Here is an 8,862-nt window from a genome sequence, read left to right on the forward strand (position 1 = left end):
CACACCCAGGAATGTTGTTAGGACCAGGAGCTTTGCATACATTGATCCTGCTGAAGGATCTCCTTATGCTATTCTGGGTCAGTATCATCACCTGGTCACCGGGACGGGGTGGAGTTTTCTGAGCAGTGGTGCTGTTTTGCTTCTCAAAGCGAGCAAAGAAGGCGTTCAGCTCGTTCAGCAGAGAGATGTTGCTGTCACAGGTCCGTGGTGGAGGCTTGGTCTGTATCCCCTCCCACAGGCTCAGAGTGTCTCTGCTGTCGCTGAATTGATGGGCTATCCTCCTGGAGTACTGCCTCTTAGGCTCTCTGATGCCACGGGATAGGTTGGCCCTGGCTGTCCTCAGGCCCACCTCGTCTCCAGCTCTGAAGGCGGTGTTCCGTGTCTTCAGGAGTCTGTAGACCTCCCCGTCATCCACAGCTTCTGGTTGGCCCGGACAGTGATGGTCTTTGTGACTGTTACATCATCAATGCACTTGATGATGTAGGCAGTGACAGTTTCTGAGTTCTCTTGGAGGTCTGTGGTGTTATTGTATGTGGCAGCCTGCTGAAACATATTCCAGTCGGTGGTGTCAAAACAGTCTTGAAGAGCCTCCGACGACCCCTCAGGCCACACTTGAATTTGTGTCTGAACTGGTTTGGTGACTTTAACCCTCTGGGGTCTGACCATTTTGTGACACTGGCAGTGGTTCTGACATGCTCTTACATTTGGTCTTTTTTCAGTTACTTCAATACATATTAACGGCTAATATCTCATAACACTGTATTCAGCACAAACTGGGCTACAATATTATGTAAGTAAAATGTATGTACATGTTTGTATTTTTAAGTAAATGATGTTTATGCGTGGTTACTAAAAAAAAGAAAAAGAAAAGTTGCTGAAATAAGGCCAAGAAACACATACTAAACATTTGTTCACAAACAATAAAGTTCTCTACTCTTGTAGAGTTGAGAATTTGCTACAAAAAGATGTAAAAACCATTTTACCCACTCATTCACATGAAACAATACATTGATTTAACTTTTGTAAGACAGTTTTTGTTGTGTAAAGGCAATATGCGAGGGCGGGTCAATGGTCATGAATATTGATGATTCACACCTGAGGAGGCCCAACCCCTAATGGCTTAGTCTGGATTGTGTTGACAAAAGAATGAGTGTGGGGAGACTCAAAGAGAAAATGTTTTGCTTGTAGTTTGATAAAATAGTGTACAATAAAGTACAAAGGCCTTTTATATCTGTACTTGACAAAATAAGACTTTTATTTTACCAATGGTAAAAAACATGAACAATACAATAGAGTCAAGAAGCTTTATTGTATGGAAAGATTCTTTACAATATAAAAAATAAGATATAAATTTGTAAGCCATCACACACTGTGAATCTTTGAGAATGGAGTTTAAATGTCGTCATGCCATTGCTCAAAACAGTTCCTATTTAACTGAACACACAGTAGTCTCAGTTGCTTTGAGAACTGAAAGAGACCTACAGTACGGCGTGTGAGTAGCAGGTGATGGTAAAGGTAAAGGTGATGCAGACACATTCCTAAAAAAAAAAAAACATAATTAGTCTCATCGTGTATTTTCCAAAGTACTAAGCAACACATTAGTAATAATAATATATAACTAATATATACTAATATACAATATAACAGAAAAATGGGTACATGTGGACATACTCTTTTTTGTTCCCAGTTGCATTGCTGCGTGTCCTCGTGCGAGTATCAGACGAAGGTGAACGTGTTGCAGCCACATTCCTAAAAAAAATATCATAATTAGTATCATGTATTTGCAAAGTACAAAGCAACACACCAGTGTTACTAATACTGAGAACATAAAAAAGGGTAAATGTGGCTTACACTGGATGAATGTCGCTCGCGTTGCTGCGTGCCCTCGTGCGAGTATCAGACGAAGGTGAACGTGTTGCAGCCACATTCCTAAAAAAAATCATAATTAGTATCATGTATTTTCAAAGTACAAAGCAACACAATTAATATAATGTATTTTCCACATCAGTAATACAAATATTCTGCACGCATAATAGAAAAAAATGGTTACATGTGGACGTACTCTTTATTGTTCTCGTTGCTGCGCGCCCCCGTCCGAGCATCAAACGAAGGTGAAAGTGTTGCAGCCGGTGCAGGTGAAGACAAGAGTGATGCAGCCACATTCCTACAAAAGTTTTTAATAATTAATATAATGTATTCTCCACAGTAACAAACTTATAAAGCAATAACTAAGGCAGTTAAACATAGCTGAGATAAAATAATTGGGTACAGAGATGCGCTGTATATGTTTGTTAACGGGCCATTACCGGACATATTTATGGCTAAACATTAACACATGACATCTCCGGGCACATTTACAGCTCATCGACACCACATCGATACATTTACACCCGAACAGATAGTCACGTAAACAAGACTAGTTGAGGCATAAACACTAGTCAAAATATATTCTAAATAGTGATATTGCTATATAACATATTGTATATTCACATTGCATTAATCAGCATACAGCTAAATAAGAACTAACATTTTAAGGTAAATAAAAGTTGCCAATTACGAGACGTTTCTATAAAGTCACTCTTAATATCTGCTTGCAAATAGTCTGTATACAATACAGTATATATAATTTTACATAACACAAGATTTCAACAAATGTTAGTAAAACTTACTCTTCAGAAATTATATCCTCGCTCGCGGATCAAGTCGCTCTTCAAAATACAAACGTTCGTCGTCGGAGTCCTGCTCTTCATCTTCATCTGAGGAAACTTCCTCAGCTGTAAAGCGTTTCATCTTCCCAGCGTGTTGATAAGTGAATGAATCTGTTAAAACTTTGTGCTTCTTACATTGTTTGGGAGCGTTGATCTTATTTGCATAGCCCGCTCAGGTCATTTTCATATGAATGGCGCGCACGGCGGTAGGTGGGATCACATTAGTGGTAATGAGGTCGAGCCAGAAAAACTGTACCTCTCTTTACTTACATACAGATTACACAAAAAGACAATATTTGCTTTCGATTTTAATTACCTCATTTAAAAGTAGACATTTCAGGCTTTCATTAGACATATGTATCATGTTCGTGTGATAAGTATAGGCGGAGTTATCAGTTCATGTTTGTAACGTGTTTCAGGAAGAAGGTCAAGTTCACAGAGATGTCTGAATGCACACCCTGGTTATTTTCTTTATTTGCCAAAAGCACAGCTTTTTGTTGTTAATATGAAGGCACTCAAATAAAAGTAGACACTTCACAGTTTCGAATGATGTATTACATGTATGTGTATGACTATGAATGACGGAGTATTTTAAGTGGACTTCACGTTGAAGAGGAAAAATGCGCCAAAGACGCGCCGGCGCGTCTTTCGACCCCAGAGGGTTAATGAGTGGTCTGTATGCAGGAATTAGCATGACAGTGATGTGTTCTGATGCGCCAAGGTGGGGGAGGGGGAGGGCTTTGTAGGCTCCTCTCTGTGTGGTGTAAACAAAGTTTAAAATGTTATTATCTCGTGTTGGAAAGTTAATATTTTGATGTATTTTTGGAAACACACTATTTAAGTCTGCATGATTGAAATCCCCAGCTATGATGAGAAAAGCATCAGGGTGTGCTGTCTGCTGCTCACTGATGTGCTGGTACAGTTCATGTAGTGCATCGTTCCTGTTGCTGTTGGAGTTTGGGGGAATGTATACAGCAACGAGCAGAATGGTGGTATATTCCCTCAGCAGATAGAACGGCCAGCACTTAATACTCATAAACTCCACCGGGGTGAGCAGTGTTTGCAAACCACAACAGCATCGCGGCACCACGCATCATTGATGTAAACACAAAGCCCGCCGCCGCGGGTTTTTCCTCCCGCAATGAGAGCTCTGTCAGCCCGATAGCATGTCAGCTGGTTGAGCTGAATAGCTGTTGCTAAGCCATGTTGCTAAGACACAACAGTCTCTTACAGTCCTCTGAGCCGAGCGTAATAGTCGGATGTAATCCATTTTATTGTCCAAAGAGCGTACGTTAGCCAGTACGATGGTGGGGATAGCTGGCTTGTGTGGGTTATCCGTTAGCCTGGCCTGGATACCTCCGTGCTTACCCCCTTTTGCTTTCTCTCATGCCTCTTGTGGCGCTTCCGCTGCGGGCGACATGCAGTAGTGGGGGTCGGTGATGGTGTAGGCTTCCGGAGCAGACTGAGGTCCCGCAGCTCTTCTGCATGCACGAAGTTTAACTCCAAAAATGTGGTTCTGGGACATCCAGCAGAAACTCACAGCTGTATGCGCGCTTAAGGACAGGTGGACGCGATGTAGACGTTCAAAAACACTGCGACTCACGAGGTGAAAAACACGAAAACACTGTTTATTCGGGAGTAAGAGAAGCCGCTGCATGTGCACACGCCGCCATCTCTTAAGTCTGTAAACAACAAAATAAAATTACTTTTCAATTATTAAACAATAGAAATCAACAAAATGAGTACTTTATCTGAGGAAAAGCTTAGGACACCCTTATAGCAAGTATTTCACCCTTTGACTGAAATAAACTCAATAGGACATTTTGTGTCCTACAGAACATCAAAGCCAAGGTGGCAAACAAAAACTTTTGAGAAATCAAGAATTGGAAGACCCAGTACAGTCTCCAAAGATATGCTGGTTCCGTAGTCAAACAGTTTAAAAGCTCCAATGGCATTAATGGCAGCACAAAATCTGTTTGGTGGGTGCTTTATGGAATGCATTTCTATGACCAGTACAATGCCAAGCATCAGATGGAGTTGTGTAAAGCATGCCACCACTAAACTCTTTATCAATGTAAACGTGTTCTGTGGATTAAAGAATCATGCTTCTTTGTTTGGCAGTCTGATGTGTAAGTCTGGGTTTGGTGGCTGCGATGAAAATGTTACCTGCCTGATTGCATTGTGCCAACTGTAAAGTTTGGTCTAGGAGGGATGGAGGGCCGTTTTTCAGGGGTTGGTCTAGGTCCCTTACTTCCATTGAAGAAAAACTTTAATGTTTCAATATACCAGAACATTTTGGACAATGGTATGCTAGCAAATTTGTCTGAGCCCCAGTGGACAAAGCATAGGTCCATAAAGGAATGGTTGGATGATTTTGAAGTGTAAGAACCAGACTGGCATGCACAGATTTCTTACATTAACCTCATATACTAATGAGTGGATCCGAATTGATAAAAAAATAAATAAAATGGAAAGAGAGGTATATGAATGTTAATTGTGTCTAAATTATGCTTCTTTGTTACCTCTGTCTAAACTAACATTTATTTTGAAATAACTACACTAATATAGCACTTAACATGTCACTGCTGGCCAATGAATCAGAGCTTGTTAAAATGATAAAAATTTGTTGGATGAGTATGAGAAAAGAAAAGAAAAAGAAAAGGAAGAAAGAAGGGCATTTCTTAAAGTAATAATTCATTCATTCATTCATTCATCTTCTACCGCTTATCCGAACTTCTCGGGTCACGGGGAGCCTGTGCCTATCTCAGGCGTCATTGGGCATCAAGGCAGGATACACCCTGGACAGAGTGCCAACCCATCGCAGGGCACACACACACTCTCATTCACTCACGCAATCACACACTACGGACCATTTTCCAGAGATGTCAATCAACCTACCATGCATGTCTTTGGACCGGGGGAGGAAACCGGAGTACCCGGAGGAAACCCCCGAGGCACGGGGAGAACATGCAAACTCCACACACAAGGCGGAGGCGGGAATCAAACCCCCAACCCTGGAGGTGTGAGGCAAACGTGCTAACCACTAAGCCACCGTGCCCCTAAAGTAATAATTACTTATAATAATTACTCAATTACCCTTAATTGCTGTCAAATGTAGCTATGTATGGTCCCTTTTATTTAGATATGATGGAGAGGACATGGAAGTTTGCACACTATACGCTTGTCCAAGGGCTTCCATGAAAAAGAAAAAGAACAAACAATTATATATGTATTAAGTTCTTGAGTTTTGTTAAAACTATTGGAACAGACCCCAGCTCAGCTCAAACAGTGATGTTTCAATGATTAATGATGGAAAAATTGGCTGTTCCTGTAACTGCCTTAAATCTTTTGGATTTTACTGTATGACTACAGGTCACTAGGTTCCAGCTATAAAGTTATTCATAAATCACATACAGGGAATCCCGCCAGGAAGTTTCTATTTACTTCTGTTCCTTGGTATCCCTTTTCAATGGTACTAATATGCTAGCTGTCCTTTCTAATAATCATTTTTAATTTTAAATGAATGCTTTGTCTAGACATGCCTTGAGGTCTGAAAAAAAATCTGGTAGCCACTAAGTATGTCACGGTGGTGCGGTCCACATGGGTTTCCTCGCCCAAAACCCCACACATTCTTCAAAACATGCCAGTAGGTGGCTTAGATATAAATTACCCATAGGTGTAAGTAAGTATATGTGCTTCAGTGTTCTGAGGATAATCATCTCAAATATGGATCGGACATCTCTGGTAATTTACATGTAATGTAAATTACATTTAAGTTAATTATTATGTTTTAATTATGCATTTCATTGTTTATAATAAATAGAATTTATCTGCTGGTAAATTTCCATGATGAAAGTTAATTGTACTATAAAACAGTGTACTATTAGCGGGAATTCTCTTTTTTCATATATATTGAGTATACTTTTTGTATATAGGCTCTTAACACATTTTAAATCATAACTACAGTCTTTCCTGAAAAAAAAAATAATAGAATTCACCATATATCTATTTATAACAGGGGCATTTTTCAAACCTGTGAATATGATGTTTTCATGTTGCATGAATGACATTTTACATAGCATCAATATGGACTATGTTATGTATGGCTCTTTTAAAACTATATAGATGCATTTAAAAAAAAAAAAAATTTAGGAATGGCATTGCATACACATATAATTGCCTTTACTTGCCCTTAGCAAGGTCTTTAAAAGGCCTTGAATACTATGAGTAATTAGTAGACTCTCCTTCAGAGCTTTAAAACACCACAGTTTACTCTCTTCTACAGGCAGGATTCCCTTTATAGATAGCATTGTTTTTCTCTGCCTCCCACACACAACACGATGACCCTCACTTACACAGAATGGTCACTTCTCTCTCTCTCTCTCTCTCTCTCTCTCTCTCTCTCTCTCTCTCTCTCTCTCTCTCTCTCAATCCATTCACATCTTTTTCACAAGTCAGTGCCACAATTAAGCATGCTTTTCAAGATGCCTCCTTCTTCTCTCTCTCTCTCTCTCTCTCTCTCTCTCTCTCTCTCACACACACACACACACACACACACACACACACACACACACACACACAGTCACTCACTCTGTACTTCCCCATCTCATTTAGAAGCAGCCACGCTCCACTCCTCTCACCAAACCCCACAGGCAATTTAGGGAAAGTAGGCCAAAATGAAATATAGTGCAATAAAACACACACATGACTTCAATTGCACTAGGGCAATAAAATTCTGCTCAAGTGTGTACATGAAGATACAATAAACTGTGTGTTAGATGTTTATGTGTGTTATTAGAAAATGACCAAACAATGTATTTTCCCTATGTGTTACTGTTAGGGTCATCGAGCTCTAACACCCCTCATGTGAGTTTTACAGCTCCCTTAAATTATGCAGCAGATTTCAGAACAGCGGGTTTGCACTGAGTTGAGTGCTAAATGTTTGCTCACCAGAGTCCCAAATCTTGTGAGACAGTGAAGCTGCCATGCCTTGTATACGTAATCATAATCATGGAGACTGTGGCTTTTGAAACACAAAAGAGTTGAGCTGTAAAGGTTTCAGATGCTCCTGCTAAATGGGCTCCAATATTCTGTCTCATTTGGAAGTCAGAATGGCACCCATTTTAACTATTGTCACTACTTAAAAAAGTATATGTAGTCCTATATAAAGTATACTGTATGTAGCTCAGGATATGAATTAGTGATGACACTGAACACAACATGAATGTCAGGGATGCAGGGATAAAGAGACAAGGGCGGGGCAGACATGTGAACACAGAACATAAACAAACACACATAGCCAAAGTCCGGGCTGTATCCTGACAATGCAGAATTTAAATAGGGATCTTTTATTTCAGATCACACGTTCAGTAGTGCAGTGTTAATTATGCAAATCTTGGAGAACTGAAGTAGGAAAGGTAAAGCTTAAATGAAGTGGTTATATGTAACGCAGTTCCCTGAGAAGTATACTCAAAGCTGCATCATGGCTGATGCTATGGGAACTTTTCTTTAAGGAAGTTGTGTCTAAAACGCTAATTTATTGGCTTGGGTAAAACGTGACAAAGTGGAGTGTGCCAGCAAGACCATAAAAGGGGATCTGAGTCACATTACTCCAGCTTCTACTTGTCTGAAGGAAGCAGGAATGAACGCCTGGAGTGTGGCCAGCATCCCGTTTCATTCTCAGGGAACTGGGTAACATACATAATCTGGTGTAATTCCCTTTTGAACTTGACATTATGGGAATGCCAATATCAATTCCACCAAGCACCCGGAAAATGTATGTCCCGAAGGTCATCGAAGGGCACGAACGAGGATCTAGGAAACCTAGGATCTAGGAGTGGAGTCCAGATCATATAACCTGATATGGGTGTGCAGAAAAGACCAACCCACCACAGCTCAAGTATCCTGGAGGAGAACACCTGGACAAGGCAATACCCCTAGTGAAGTGAGCCATAATCCCTAGAGGCAAAGGAACACAGTGTGGCTCATAGTCCTAGGAGACTGCTACCATGACCCAAAACAATGCACTGCTTGGAAACTGGATTGCTTTTGTTGAAAAAAGTATAAGGCCTAACACCACATGCTTAAGCAAAGGTAATTGCTGAAAACCAAAACTTGGCAAAAGAGGTGCAGTCTTTCCTGCACTGCCAACTCA

General features: G+C 40.5%; 1 long non-coding RNA gene across 1 annotated transcript; it reads right to left on the minus strand.

Annotated features, from left to right (window-relative positions):
* Nucleotides 1-1,404: 1,404 nt before the first annotated feature.
* Nucleotides 1,405-1,929, minus strand: LOC132851551 (uncharacterized). Its single transcript, XR_009649040.1, has 3 exons — nt 1,852-1,929; nt 1,672-1,749; nt 1,405-1,538 (listed from the first exon to the last, which is right to left on the minus strand). It is a non-coding gene; the product is annotated as an uncharacterized LOC132851551 (long non-coding RNA).
* Between the last annotated feature and the right edge of the window lie 6,933 nt (nt 1,930-8,862).

The sequence above is a fragment of the Tachysurus vachellii genome, chromosome 9 (assembly GCF_030014155.1).
Source record: "Tachysurus vachellii isolate PV-2020 chromosome 9, HZAU_Pvac_v1, whole genome shotgun sequence".
NCBI classification, from domain to species: Eukaryota; Metazoa; Chordata; class Actinopteri; order Siluriformes; family Bagridae; genus Tachysurus; species Tachysurus vachellii.